This window comes from Phasianus colchicus, chromosome 2 (assembly GCF_987193195.1).
Source record: "Phasianus colchicus chromosome 2, bPhaCol1.hap1.1, whole genome shotgun sequence".
Classification (NCBI taxonomy): Eukaryota; Metazoa; Chordata; class Aves; order Galliformes; family Phasianidae; genus Phasianus; species Phasianus colchicus.
Window position 1 is genome coordinate 51,262,562 of NC_143437.1, and position 15,797 is coordinate 51,278,358.

A 15,797-nucleotide genomic window follows, 5' to 3' on the forward strand; every position below is an offset into this window, starting at 1 on the left:
AAGAATAACTTTCTACACTTTCCCAATAGACTATTTGTATGATCATAGCAGTGCCTAGGAAATTTAACCAAGGATCCAGACATGACTTTGTTCAATACTTTGTTCGGTACGGGTAAGTAAGAAAGAATGCATGCAGACCCTCTGAAAGCTCGTACTCCAAGTATGTTAAGGCAAAGAAATGTGATGGAACAGGCAAAGGCCTTTGGGAACAGGAGAGGCTTAAAGTAAGAGTGGGCATTTTTACTCTTGTGCGCTGGAAACTAGCTGAGAGGGCTCTTGGGTGAGGAGCTCCAGAGTACCTAAAAAGAAGGATAAAAAACAGACTGGAAGTGGGTTTCAGGGAAGCCAGTTGTCCGTGTGGGGATGGAGTCATTAAGGCAACTGAAAGGCTTGGGGAATGAAACTTTGAATTACAGCAGGAGGAAAAAACGAAGGTCACAGTGGATCACACTGATATTTTATTGTAGGCAGGGCAAGATTTCTTGAAAGAACTGTTATCTTTCATTGGACCAGTTGGAACTGGAAAAATTGGATGAGATTCTGAGGGCAAGAGTGCACCAGAAGAATTGAAAAAAAAGTTGGCATTTGAGCATGTCAATTTCTTTCTTCTTTGATTAGAGTTCTTGTGGAAGTAAAAGTAGGAAGTAGTGCTGGAATATGAAAGAAAGAAGTAGTAAGAGTAGTAGAAAGAAGAGCGATTTAAAACTACTTCTGTGACTATTAGATTACAAATACTGAACATTTTAAATAGAAAAATGAAATAACACTTTTTGTGTTGCAGTGACAGTCTTTTCTTAGCTGCATAGACAACTGTATTTATGAAAGACATCTAAATTCCACAAATTATACCAAATTTTGTCTTCTATGTTTGTCACCCTTTTTTCCTCCATTTTCTAGTACTTTGGCATACTTTCTTTTTATTTCTGCGTGTTTTTGTTGCCCATCTTTTTTCAATTAACTCCTGATTTTCCTCTCTATCCATCCCTAGGCTTTGATTTTGTAAGCCCTTGTACAAGACTCTTCACCCTGAAATCAACAGTGTTTTTGATATATGGGCAAATTTAGTGCTGCAGGTTTAGGAATAAAATATCACTGACCTGGATATTAAACCTTAGTGTTTCAACAGATCTTTTTCTGTCTTAGAAACACCAGAAGTGTGTAAACCTTTATTATTCTGAATGCTGAAGGGTAGCATACACAGCCAATTGAATTTTTGAGGGTTTTTCACATCAATATCTTATCAGAAAGACACAGAGCAGAAATCCATTTCATGCTGTATTCTCATCTCCACAGGTTGCACTGTGATTCATGTTTTATCATGATTTTGCAGTATGGCAAAAACCACAAGATCAGTAAATTTGATAGTCAGTGTCTCAAAACCATACATAAAATTTACTGATTTGTTCTCTTCTCAGTCAGTCAGATTCTACCCATTACCATGAATTCCATCTATGGAAAGCAAGTGTGACAGTGAAAAATCTCACACAGTTATAGGTGGGCTCCTGAAGTCCGGAGGTTAATTCAGCATCTTAAAACATGGCTGCTGCTTTCAGCAGTCCCTTTGACTTCTGTTTATATAGTAACCCTTTCCCAAATCTTTTTTGATCTCCTAATCACAGTTGTCATCTTGGAGAGGGTGGTAGCCTTGTAGATCAGTCGTCTGTGTGCTGTGACTGGAACATTCAAACTGTCTGCCTGCCTTCCAGCATCTTTATATTGGGGGGCAGTGACCTGTTTGTAAAGTTACGTACTATCACATTGGAAAAACAAATTCAGACAAATGAACAGCTAGAAAAAAGGCCACAAGCAAGCAGAGTAGCTCCAGCAATGGCTCAGCCTCTATAGGTAGGCTGATTAGACTACATAGACTAATGCAACCAGATAAAATGACTGAAAGAATGAAACTGCAAAGATGAATTGTGGTAAAAGAATTGGTTTCAGGAATCATATTGAGTTATCTTCCTGCTCCCCCTTTTTTCAAAAACAGGAGCCTCAGGCACGTGTCTGCTGGAACACACACAGTCTCATTGATTTTACACACATACACGTACACACAGTGTTCAACACCTTCTTATTTGAGGTCCCCTTCTCTGATTGGGATTGATTTAGAAGCTCCTAATTTGTCTGTATTTAATCAATACCATAATACTCCTTGCATTCTAAAATATGCAGAATGCAAGATATAGATAGAGTTCATGTCAACTTTGCTTCTGGAATATTAATTATTTCATTGCTGATAATTTTCATTTAAATATGTAATCTTAAATCTTGACTTAACTTTTTTAATATGGTACTTTTCCATATTTTTTTTTAAATGTTCAGGGTTAGGTGGTTGGATGATGAGTTCATCTACCTATGAACTAATTAGAAGGGAGAAGTCTGAGATTCCTCGCTGTTGTAAAAGATGCAGCAGAAAGCATTTTTAGAGATGCATTTTTTTTTTTCCACATACGAATGCTACCCTCTGCTGGAGAGCTGGTACATTACAGCTTAATATTCAGCATTACTCTCTGAGTGACTTCTCCCGAGCTGACTGCAGGTGTCAATGGCATAGGTTTACCGTCCTGCTGCTCAGCCTTCCTTGCTCTCAGTGTCAGCTGCAACGGTTCCCCAAGCTGCCCTACCTGCATTCAAGACTTCTTTACAAGGCAAACAAAACATGAGATGGTTATCTCTCACGAGGGTTGCTAAATTTGATTCTGTATCTGGCAGGTAACATGGCTGCCTGCATTTTTCTCCTGAGAAGCAAGTCTTTGCTGTGCCCAGGCAGTGTCCTGGGAGAAGAACCACTGTATGGAGGTGACACTGCATGTAGCCCTTCTTACCTTCATCTCAGCCCTGCACCATCATAACAAGCTGATCCAAATGCTTGCTGTCCTGCATCTGATGTTTTCTTGCACTGAAGGGACATACTTGGATCTGAATCCACTTCTAGTTTTCATTCTTCTCCCTTAGAATATTTCCAGTCTGTCCTCTTGGCAACCTACTCTTTTGAGGGTGACTGACTAGTCTGGAAGGAAGGAGATGAGTGGACTTGGATATAAGATTAACCAGCCATTGGAATCTCTGTCTCTGACACACAAAGATTTCACTGTTCCCAACTTAAGTCTAAAAAGATGACATTTTAGTTGTGGTTTAGAGGGTAAGAATGGAGTACGGCCACAATAGAATGTATGCAACATAACCGACGTGCCAGAAAGCCAGAAGAAAGTATAATTTATGCCAAGTTGTACTACCTTGCTGAATAAGACCAGCAGAATATATTAACAAATGATACTTCTACAAGTTCCTGGTGCCATCTGCTATAATTTAATGTATAATTATGCCTTTAGTATTGAATAATAAAGAATGGTCTAAAAACCTGAAGAATGTATCTGAGAATTAGTTATTTCTATTGATCCCAATTATGTTTCACAGAGTCCTCTTGTTTTGTTTTTTTTTTTTTTCCTACCTTCTTTTAATAAAGAAGGTTTCAATCTGGTTTATAGACTTTGTAAGCAGAAATGGCACTAGTGCCATCAGCCATACTAACCCCCCTGCTGCAATATGAATTTCTCATATTGGGCAGAAATAAGGCAGGATATTTACTACGTAACGATTCATAACATGTAAAGGTACAAAAATCTGGTTTGTATTTTCAAATGAAAATTCAGTTTCTGTTTTAACCACAGAGCAGTCAGCTTTATTGTAGGACTCGGACCCAATACTGAATCAGCCCGAGTTGTTTTGGTTTACCTCAAAGCCTATGTGATATTTGTCATCACAAAATGCACAAAATATGGCAGTAGCGACTTTGTAAATAAAAATTGTTGGGGTTAAGCCACAGGAAGAAATATGCTCTATAATTAGTAGAAAAAGGGAATTATTTCTACTTCCTTAGAGCAGCGAAAATTTGCTCCCCTTATAGCTTTGTTATTACTAAAAAAGCAAGTGCTCCTGTTATTGTTGTCAAAGTTTTTGTTATCCTTTGATTTATCAAAGTATTGGAACATAACTACTTACACCACTCAAGAATGACTAACACTTGTAAAGAATCAGATTCAAAAACTGAGGGATTATGTCTATGGTATAAAAGATGCTTTTCAGGCCTCTTAACTGTAACTTTTCATAGTGAGCATTTTCATAAGTGAACATTTCATAGTGTTTTGAGCTGTGGTGAATCTTAAACCTTATTTGTTTATCTTCAAGTAAAAATAACACACTGCATTATAATATTTTGTTGCCAATTGTATAAAGATATTCTGGAACCTCAAGTACACATCAGGTAAAGAAGTATATTCCACAACACTCTCAAAATTTAGTAATGCACAGTTGATTGATGAAAATAATAAAAAGTAATAGACATGCTACATTAATGCAGGATTATAATGGGATCAAGAATGAAGAAGTGTTTTTAATAAAATATTAGCGGAAGTTGGAATAGGAAACCTATTTTTTTGTTTAGTGTTCAGTTTTTCTAGGGGGAAAAATTGGATTAATTTTATTTGGAAGTGTAGTTTCGTGTGTGTTTGCTATGGATATATTCATAGCCTTTTAGCACAGACATTTGATTTCACACCTAGCCTGAAAATAAGCACATGAAGATTTTTTTTTAAATTCCAAGGCAAAATATGTATTAGTATTAAAGTCAGGCCAGCTTATACAAGTACAGGATCTCATCACATTTATAATATTCTCCTGTTTCACTCCCTTTTTTGTTAAAATAACTCTTGAAGATAAACGCACTGATAAAAAGAAATCATCAGATTTCAATACAAATGGGCAGAAGTTAGCTATGAATACACTGAGGCTGGAAATTAGAAGACAAATTCCAGTTATGAGGGAAGGCCACTGGACCAGCCTTTCCCAAAGGAGTGAGAATAGTGAAAACAGAGGCAACAAAAATCCCTGATTTAGGAAATATGGAATATAATGTGGCCCTTGCTAACACAGGGTCTTGAGAACCCAGGAGGTTTCCTCCACTGCTGTGTTACTAGAAATAGCATGTAGTTGTAGTTGACTGTAAATTGCCCTGAAAACTTGCTGAAAGAAAGATAGTTCTAACGTTTAATCTTGCCACTGTGCTTCTTAACATTTTCCTCCACATCATTTTCCATATCTAGCCACTTCTCTTAGCAGAAAAATATTAGAATAGCTTTCTGGCATCCATGGATCTTGGTATCCACCCCTTTGAACCACAGCTTAGACAACTGAGTTATACAGACCATAGCATCTGACAATACGTATGTATATCCTCATTACAGAAGTTTTCTCTAAAATGACTTGAGGTATTTGCTCCTAGTCACTATTTCAGTCACTATTTCAATATCAGAAGAGAGCAGATTCCTTAGATCTGTATGGAATGGCATCCTGTGACTGAGTTGAGCATACTTCTTCCCTTGGATTTCCTGATCCACTTTGAATCTCAGTAGCACTGTTGGAACCCAGCTTTGGAATCTTATCTACTAGTTCTCCTTTCTTGTCGTGTAAAGTATAAAATGACTAATGAGCTGCCTTTTTGGTTTTGGAAGGTACTGGCAGAGCCATCCCCAGGTATGATGCAGAATAATCTCTTGCTCTGAAACTGCATCAGCTGTAAAACCTTGATCTGGATATTCGTTTTCTCCTGTGGCCCATTTTGTGGTGGTTGCAAGATAGATAGTAAGATGGAGCCTATCTTTATATCATCTTTCTTTTTCCCCATCTGCATTCTAACAGATTTGAGCAGGCCTAAAGGTCACTCTGCATGTAGCCACAGTAGCTTTTTAAAAATCTTTGAGTGTTAATCCAGCTCTGTACTGCTTTACATTTGCATATTTGCTTAATCAGAAGTGTGTAAGGTCAGCGCAGAAGCTTCATTAAGATATTCATGGCTAAAATTGCTCTCCTCATCACTTCCCTTACAACTCTCAGCCAAGCTCTGCACAGGTTGCAGACCTTCCTTGTGCCCCTGCTGGGAGTGGCAGCAAGGGTGAAAACAGATGCATAAATAAGTGGGGTGGCTGGAATGTTCCAGCAAGCAGGGGGTCTGAGAGAGCTTGTGTTGTATTGTGCTAGACACATTTTAGTTTGTGCTGTTTTTTCTTGAGAAAATCACCATGAAATCTATTAAAGAAAGTAAAAGAACAAATTTGCAAAGCTGAGGTATGCAGGTTTGGGGGAGCAAGTTGTGTCGTAGAAATTTTAACTGTTAGACAGTAATGATGCAAGAATACAGTGATCACTGTTCTGGGGAGCCTGTTCTGTGCTCATCATCCTCTGGTGAAGAACCTTTTCCTAACACCCAACCTGACCTTCCCCTGATACAGCCCCATGCCATTCCCTCAGGGCCTGCTGCTGTCACAAAACAGCAGAGCTCAGCACTGCCCCACTGCTGCAGGAGCTGCAGCCACCAAAGGCCTCCCCTCGGCCTCCTCTGGGTTGGATGAACAAACCCAAGGACCTTGGCCTCTCCTCATACATCTTGCTTCATAGCCTTTCACCACCTTTGTAGCACTTCTTTAGACACTGGAAAGGACACAGACGGTGGCCTTTCTAGAGATGTTGGTCTTACTGGCCTTCTGTTAATCCATGTTCTTCACCCACTGCGAACACCCATTTCTTCTTTTTTCTGCTGTTTCTACTCTTGTTTCTGCTACCAACCACAGGTGCAGAGCCTAACTGCCTAAATATTTTATTTCAAAAATAAGAGAATTTAGAATTGGGGGAAATAAAATGGTAACAGATATACTAAGGGAGAAAACTGCCTGCCTATTTTAGGAAAATTAAAACTTATTAATGTCAGGAAGCATTCTGCTGCAGTGTATGTTTGACCTCCTTTACCTCTACCTATCATATGGGAGGCACGCACCCCATATGTTCCATTTGGCTGGCAGGACAACAAACAGCATTCTGAGATGCTTCCTTTACTTGTTATACTGTTAATCACACACGTTGACTTCTATCACAAGATACAAAATAGCAGAAAAACTATTTCAGGGCAAGTGCAAGTAGTACTGTATATATATTTCATACTCAAATTTTTCCTTACCACATTATAACCAACCCATTTCTTTTGTGACAGCTTGGAGCTATTAAAGCCAGCTAAGGCTTTCAACTTTATATTTCAAAATGAATAGGTGCTCCAGGGGTTACAGCTACTGCCCATTAGGGATACTGCAGAGGCTATTTTGTGAGGATGTTTAAATACTATTTTGTCAAAGTAGGAAAACGCCAGTAGAAGCTTTCAATTCAAATTTTAAGAGGATGCTACAGGCACTGTGGAGGTAATGTAAGAAAACTTGTAATTCCCATTAGTAGAGTTAAGAGGAATTACAGAACATACATGTAGAAAGCTGAACATCTGCTACGGATGAGAAGGCTTTTTAAATGGAAAGCGTAATAATGCTAACAGATTGCCAGCAGGATGATAAAAATAAAAAGTTAATTCCAGGCATTGTATTATAAGATGAGACTCTAGTGCTCAGCCCATAATACTTTGGTCAGATTTATTTTTCAAAATGACTTTCTAAAAATTAATTATTGTGCCTCTGTCATTGTCATGTCTTTCTTCCCTCCTTACCACTCACTCTTGTTCAGTTCAGCCTTATGTTCCAGTATATCAAGCTTTCCTTTAATTGAGACTTCACTGACTATAGAAGTTTTGGTAAATAGAATTTACCAAATTTTGCTCAAACATGCGGAATTGTAATGAGTTTTCCTGTTTGTTAGGGTCATGATTTTTACAGCCAAAGGCACCATCCAGGTCTGTCTTCTCTAAAGTCATTGTTTGCCTAGCATTTCATTGCTGCTCAAAACCAGTCCTCATCTGTGCCCTACCACGTATTCTGTGCCAGCACAGGGAACTGGGATGCTCTTGGTCAGGGAAACAGAGCAGCTGGGAAATAAAATTCTGGGGGGAAATAGTCTTTCAGTTTGAGTCTTCTCTGATTGGCTCTCAACACAACTGCTGCTGCTAGCTCAGCAGAGGCAATGGCTAGGTGTATGCGGCTTCATGAAGAGGAGGCTTGAGGGCTGCTTTTCCCTACAGTAATATCCACTTTAACTAATGTCCTTTAAAAGCTAGTAGGAATTTTAATAAGGATTAAGCAAATGGTTCAAGATTGGCACATCACTAGAGCGGTCATGAGTACAACGTATACAGCTTCATTCTGACCCAAACTAACTCACTTATTAGAACCTGAACTTGGAAGTGCTCTATTTTCTTAGGATTTAAAGCAACGTGTAATAGGAAAAATCATCACTCTGGAAAGATTTTTTCTTTGAAAACATTTGGGCTGAAGCTCTTGCAAACAATTTGTGTGTTCATCGTTATTGCACTCAATCTGTCTTTGTAATTTGGTCTTGAATTTGAGCAGGCAAAGACTGCCTGTGAATGCTACCTCCTGGTGATCCAAGCACTGCCTCCCCTACCTGTGAGCTGCTGCAATTTCTCCACATCTGACTAGTGAGGCAGATTGGATGAGTTGTGCCTATAAGGATCTAGATTTATGAACCTTGATCCTTTGGCTGAAGAGGTACTTTATAATGATGAGTTATCAACAAATAAAAGTTTTAGAAAACCTGAATAATAGATTTTGCCCCTCGATTTCTTTGATTACAACAGTATTCTTATCGTGCATTTCAGGGATCTCTGGTGATCAACAAGGTGCCATGAAATATGGCCAAAAATACTTTTTAAAGGATAAATAGGTAAAAATGGAAGTTCTACTGTTGGGTACTTTTTTTTATTTCTTTTATAGTGGCTTTAATATAAAACACCAGTATGCCTCACACAAGAGGCTCCCTAGATTTTTTATTTATTTATTTATTTTAGAGGGAACATGGGCTTCTCTATTAAAAAACACAGTCAATAGTGCAATAAGCTGCTTGAGTAAGAAAGGATTTTCAGGAATGTGTCTTTAGTTTAATGGTAATGGAGCTTACAACAGCTAAGGTTCTGGCAACTCACAAAATTTTCTGTCTGTCTAGAGCTCAGCAAGGAAGACAGTTTTGAAATAGAAATCTTTTGATCTTAAAATGACAAGATCTGAATAGTAAAACCCCTCTCGTAAGAAACACAGGCTGTAATTATGGCACATCTATTATTTAAAATGTTCTTGAAAATTCACGTAAAATCTGTTCAAAACAAACTGCAGCATTAGGTCAGGAAGTGGTCTGTAACACAGACTTTACTCAAGCAAGCGTTTGCTTGCAGTAATTGCCTTTTGAATACGTAGAGTGTTTGTCCAAATGGGTCGATCCTTTCCCTGTAAAAATAGATTCTAATTTTTTCTGTTTTACTTTATTGAAAATCCTATATGTGTGCAAATTTTCTGAAGAGGTTCAGGTCCTTCCTTTCCTAATCCCTCTCCTCCATGTACAGCTGAGCTATGTTTGTGCCTGAGCAACAGTGAGCAAATCTGGCAACACAAATAGCTGTGTTAGCCACAGCTATTATAAAGAAAATTCTGCGATGTAACCATCTTGCAGCCAACATCAAATAACCCAGGAAAACAAGTGAGCTGGAGCTTAGTCATATTTGTTAATTAATGCATGATGATTTCCAACTGAAATTAATTTAGTGATGGAGTAAAGCATATGGAATAATGCTTAAGCTTACATCAAAGGCAAATATTGAATACATTAAGATACATTATCTCTACTCTTTCTGGAGTACATTATGTTCTATTAAGATGTGATGTTCTGAATTTCTGCCTGGGCTTCTCTGAGAATTTGTGTGATGGTTCACAAATGCGTTCCCCAGTGCCCTCCTCTCTAGCACTCTTCCAATTCAGCTATCATTTTTTTTGTTTCAGATGAAGCATTAGCACTCATTATCTGTCAGCAGAATAAAAAAGAAAACAAAACAAAACCAAAAAGACCCAACAACACCTTTTTTTTTTTTTTTTTTTTTTTTAAGATGACACATCTTTCTTGGGTGATGCTTCTGATGTTATCAGTAGGAAAAGCCTTCAAAGAAAATGAGTATCAAGCCTGAAACATTACATAATGCTGAGTTGAAAGACAAAGTGTTTTCTGGAATTCTAAATTTTTTTAAGCAGCTGCCTTTAAGTGAACACAGCCATCACTGTTATAAAATATTCAAAGCCTCATACATATCAAACAGACAGAGTTACTAGGGCAAACAATCTCATGTATCAGTTAAACAAACATTTGGAATTTTTCCTCAGCCCGCTCTAGGTCCTTAAGATGCTTCTAGTTTTAATAGGTTTTATCTAGTATCCACTTGTTTTCTGTTTTTTTGTGTTTTTTTAAGACAATTTCCAACTTTGCAGAACCCTGCTGGCTTTCTGGCAGAGCAGATTGGCATGCAGTCCTGGAAGCCTGAGATTAAAGGACTTCTCCGTGTTAGGTCATTAGCCATTCCACTCACTGTACCATAGCTCGTTTTCCCATTCTTAATTGATCACTTCATTGATCAGACATTATGGAGATGGCTTAGTAACCTAAGCTTTAGCTTTGAAATGCAGTAGAGATTGCAATTACCTGAAAGTCTTCAAGGGTGCCTGCAATTTTCAGACAGTTGGAGGCTCAGCTAATCAAAGATTCTGGCTAATGGAAAGGAGAGAGAAGAGCTGTTTCAGCTGGGCTCCCTAAGGCCAAGAGAGATCCAGAGAGAGCACACAAATGTGCCTATAAAAATTTTCCATGCCAAAGTGGGATGCTAGTGCATGTGTGGAAGAGGTGCGGCATCCCCTGTTCTGAAGATAGGTCAGTGTAACTCAGCACTTGCTGAGCTGTTCCAGGGTTACAGTCATCAGGAATTTGAAATGGTGCTCGGAGGGCTGTTCTGCCTCCTGGAATCAAATGTTCTGCTTGTCCCCACGTGTACTGTCGGTCATGCAGGGTCTTGAAATGTAGAGGGGTATAGGGACGTTTGCAGTGTGGAAAGCTGAGGAGCATATGTGTTCATGTGTAGAAACTGTCTGGATCCTGTGTCTTTTCCTCTTGGAATATTTTCCAGGGCAAAAACTTTAAGGCAGTCTCAAACTAACTGAATATAATGGCCAGTTGGGGCTGAGGGAGTGACTGGGACTGAGGTGACAGTGCAGACATGCTGCCCTTGTGGTTAGTATGAATCTCTCTCACAGACGCGTTTCTTTTCAGTTTAGGTAAACGTACCATTAAAACTGAGGTCTTTACTATTTTCTCTGGCGTTACAGCTCCTACCAAGTAACGTATTCTTCACTATCTGCTAATTATTCTCCTACTGCTTGTTAATATACATTATGCTACGGGTCATCATCTACTCTGAAGGCTGGTTTTCAGTGGTGTGCACGTTGTGATATAGAGGATAAGAGATTTCTCTTTGAAGGCAGTTTATAAATCTTATTGGGCTCCTTCATGATGAAAGGCACTATAGATATATAAGAGATCAAAGCTGTGTAAAGATCAGTCGTGTTTGTTTGCATGAGCTTTCTTTTTCTGTTCCTTCTGAGGATTTTGAGCTTCAAAGTTTCAGCTTTAAAGAAACTGAAAAGAACCCCACAAAAGAAACCCTAACAACCCACCACTCTGCAACTGGTTTGAGGTCAGGCCAGCCAAGTGCCATACAATTCTGACCTGGACTCGCACCCTCTTCTTCAACGTTTTTCTGTCTACCAGTGATAGCTGCCTGAGAGAAAACTTGTGGTGTTTTCAATGACAGTGATGGCCCAAAGCAGTAAGTTTTGGAGAGGAAGAATGTTGCTTAGCAGTAAAGGGGGAAAAGAAGTTTAACTCAAAACATAAGTGTTTCTGTTGTGACTTTTCAGTCTGCTAGCAATATTATTATTCATTTGTGAGTATACATTAGCAATTGGCCTAAAAACATATGCAATTAATTATACTGTTTCTGGTATGGTTTGCTGCTTTTTTTTTTTTTTTTTTTTTTTTTTTTTTTTGTACACTTTACATTGAAATTCAGAATTCTTAAACATTTGATTTAAGTGCAAAGTATGCTTCTTTCAGTGTCTGTAGGAATTGGTAGCATAAATCTAGTGCATTCAATGAAAAGAAATGTCTGCATGCCCTGTCCTTTGATATTAGGGTACTGTTTAGCATAAAGTGGTCTGTGATATGTGAGCTTTTATTTTTCAGCTGAAAAACTGCAATTTATTTTTTTGCAACATAGAGTGTTCTCATAAGTGACATCAAAATAAACTTGTGACCCATAAAAATACCTTTTAAATTAGAAGCATACTGTGGTCACATACAGATAGGCATATTACATCATGTAATAAGCCAAAATTAAAAGTAAATTTTAAAAAATCAACAAAAAAAAAAGTCGAAGTGACCCTGAGTGCTCAATCCAAAAATCCTTCTCCTTTAAAGTGCTGCAAAAGGTGTGGGTCAATATTATTTGGTTAACTCTCACTACGAGCATCCAAAATCCAAACATCTAAAGTCACTTATCTTTTTTTCCCCACTCTATTTAAAGCAAAAAGAATCTAAATTAGAGGAGAAGTACTAAGAACTGGTATGGATCTATGTAGGTCTCTGTAGAGTAATTTAGTATGAAAGCAATGAGCCAAACCCAGATATATGAGTGAATTCCAGACTTTCTGCATATTATCCACACGCTACTCTGGAGATAAGTCATAGCAAACAATAAAGAAGCTGAGTAGCCAAGCAGAGTAGAGAACAATAACCTGTCTGGTACACTTTATCAATATAAAGTCATAGTCCAACAGCCAAGGGAAAGTATAGGAATTGGGAACTGGGTTAAATCAGTTGCTATGGCTTGCAAAACCTCCAGGGGCCTTATGGACAAGAAGAATGTAAATCAAGTCCAGTGGCACAGGATTAAAAAAATTCAGTCAACGGAAAAATGTTTCTTTTTAAGGATAACAGAGGAAATGTTTCCATACTAGAAGAATCCAGCCAACCATGAAAGCAAATGTTTCCAATCTCTGTTATTTGCTCTACTTCGATATATATATTTTAGGAAAAACCGCAAAATAAGAGCAAAGCAGGAAACATTAAGTCAGTTTAGGACAGTAGGTGTTGGTAATCAACTTAAACAGAAAAGAAACAAACACCACATATGTATCTGTTGTGCTTGGCCTAACGGCTATACAAACCAGTGACAGCTGCCTCTCTATCAGGAGAGGGGAGCCTTGCACCACTGTGTGGGTGCAAGCACAGAGGTGGGTCCTGGGGACAAGAGGATGCACAAGGCTGCTGCAGAAGGGTTTACATTCCCTCCTTGCTCTGTGTGTGCCAGCCTGCAGGTGCCAGCAGCCTTTCCTGAGACCAAACCTCTCAGGGCATTAAGAAACTGTCTCATCTCTGGTGTTGTAGATTTTAGAGCCATGTGATGCCATTGTGAGCTTCCACAAAACACATGCCAGAAAAGAAATTACAGTTCCTTGTCTATGCAATCCATACGAGTCCTCTCACTTAACTGCCATCTCTCCGCTATCCACAGTGAATCCAATCTGAAGGAATAGGAGAAATAGCAGAGAGGGCTGTGGAACCACCGCCATTTTGGTAATGGGCAAATTCAGGTGGCAAAATTCAGCTTTGATTTAGTTTTCTCATCCAATCCCTAGAGAGAAGAGTTAAAATACCATAGGTAAATTGTGAGAGGCTTTATTCTCTTTTCCGTATTTCTGTGTGTCAGCAAAAAATGTTCTCATGGTTTTACCTTGTTCTCTGGTGTCACTTCTGCAGTGGTTAAGTACTGCTACAAGGCACTGTAATCAATGCTGACATTTAGAAAGTAAATGCATGTCTTATCATAACCTGCAAAAGGCATTTCTGCCTTCTCACAGTTGTTATTTCATAGTTTGGGTCTAGAACTGTTCCCACCCAAAGTGTTAATTGTTAAGTGCCCCCTACCCGCTTTGCTGACAATCAGGAACACACATCAAACTGGAAGGAAAGCGGGATTCTCAGCTGCCAGACTGATGAATAACTGAACCATTCTCACGAGTCTCCAATAATAGCAAAACTTATTTCATATAAATGTGTTCAACCACACATAAAAGGATGATTTTTGGACGTGGAGGATTAAAACTTTCTCTTACACTTTCAGTATTACAGTTTACAAAAGCCGATTTCTCTGCTTCCTTCCAGAATTCCAGGATTAATCTGTGAGTATGCTTGACTAAAGTCTCTTCAAATAGCTTTATTTAGATGTGAAAGGAAAAACAACTTGTCTCGTTTGCTCTGGTCTAAGCTTCTATTGCTCAGCGCCCATGAATTGCATTGCGTATAGGGAGATAATGTCAATTTTGTGCCTTCTAACATTTGTGAAAAATGTCACCCTGCTTAATAGGTTGATTAAAACTCTATATGCTCCAGAAAATAAATATGGTTGTTTATCATACTTGCCCAAGATAATGACAGTAAAGAAGGTTGAAATGCTGTATGACTTCCTCTCTTCTGCATCCAGGGACATTCAGCACACAGATGGTGTTCCACATAAAGGATTGAATTAACTGTTAAACATTTTTTCTTCCCATTAGCTAAATTAACAATATGCCCCTGCTATTAACGAAATAGACAAATCACAGAAAACTTGTCAGCTTAATCCTGACTGCTAAAACAGACCATTTGCCCAGATGGGATTATTTCCTGGCCTATCAGGCTCAAAACATCTAGAAATTTTGCAGCCACCAGCCCAGACTCCAGCAGTGTTGATTCAGCTCTTCAGCCTTAATTGATTTTCAGGCACTTAACTCTCCAGAGATTTTTGAATGGCAGCTTAAATATTGAAAGCTACTCTTCTCTGCGTGTATACTAGGTCACCTGAATTTTCAGAAGAGATGAGCTCTGAGGAGCCTTGTTTAAGTCAGCAGATGCCATCAGTGACGAAAATCACAGCAAAAACCCCTGAGACACTTTTGCCAGAGGGGGCAGTGGAGCAAATAAAGCAAGCATTTCCAGTTTGTTTTCATTTGTCATCTTCTGCAGCAAAAGCACTCTTGCTGACCTTGGGGCTGGTGGCGTTGTGGAGGCTTCCATCCTAACTATGAGAGGGGAGCTGTGCCTGCACCATCACTGCTTCCTGCATAGCTGTGCCTATTCTGCTCTCCATCTCCATTTTCCCACATCTCCTTTTGCTTTTATGAAATACAGTAAGAAGGGAGCTTATTAATAGTATTAGCCTATAGGCTAATTTTAGCAACACACGTGACCTCTGCTATTCTTATAACTAACTGTGATCAGAAAGTTGGTGAATGACACTGCAAATGAAACGCAGTGGCCTGCTCAAACTCATTATGCTGTGAAGGCTGCTCTGAAAGAAGTGCCTCCTATTTTATAATGTTGGCCTAGGCTTCAAAGGCAGAAGTCGGCGCTATGGCAGTAGAGGTTGAACCTTCCTGCCAAAATTCCATCACGTTTTTTTGCTGTGTGACAGATGGTGTCTGACAGGGAAGAGCGTATGAAACTAAAGTGTATCACTCTGTGGAAAAAATAGCACCCACTGATGTTCATCAACACTTGCTGAATGTTTATGGAGACCAAACAGTGAATGTGAGCACAGTGAGGCAGCGGGTGGTGCATTTCAGCAGTGGCAACAGTAGCAGTGGTCATCTCCACTGGTTCAAATTGTTAGGAGAGTAGCATGCAGGCTCTTGCTCATTGCTGGCAAAAATGCATGATTAATGGTGGTGACTGCGTTGACAAATAGTGTTTTGTAGCTGAGAAACTGCTCTATCAAATAGCGTTATTGTGCTCTTTGTATCTGTTGTAGTTTCCATGGAAATAAACAAGGAATCATTATTTTTAGAGTAACTCATGTACATTACCCACTTTTATTTGCAGGGCTGCAAGCATCTCATTATTTAGCATAAGTCTTTGCACAGGAAAAGCTGATAATGAACCTC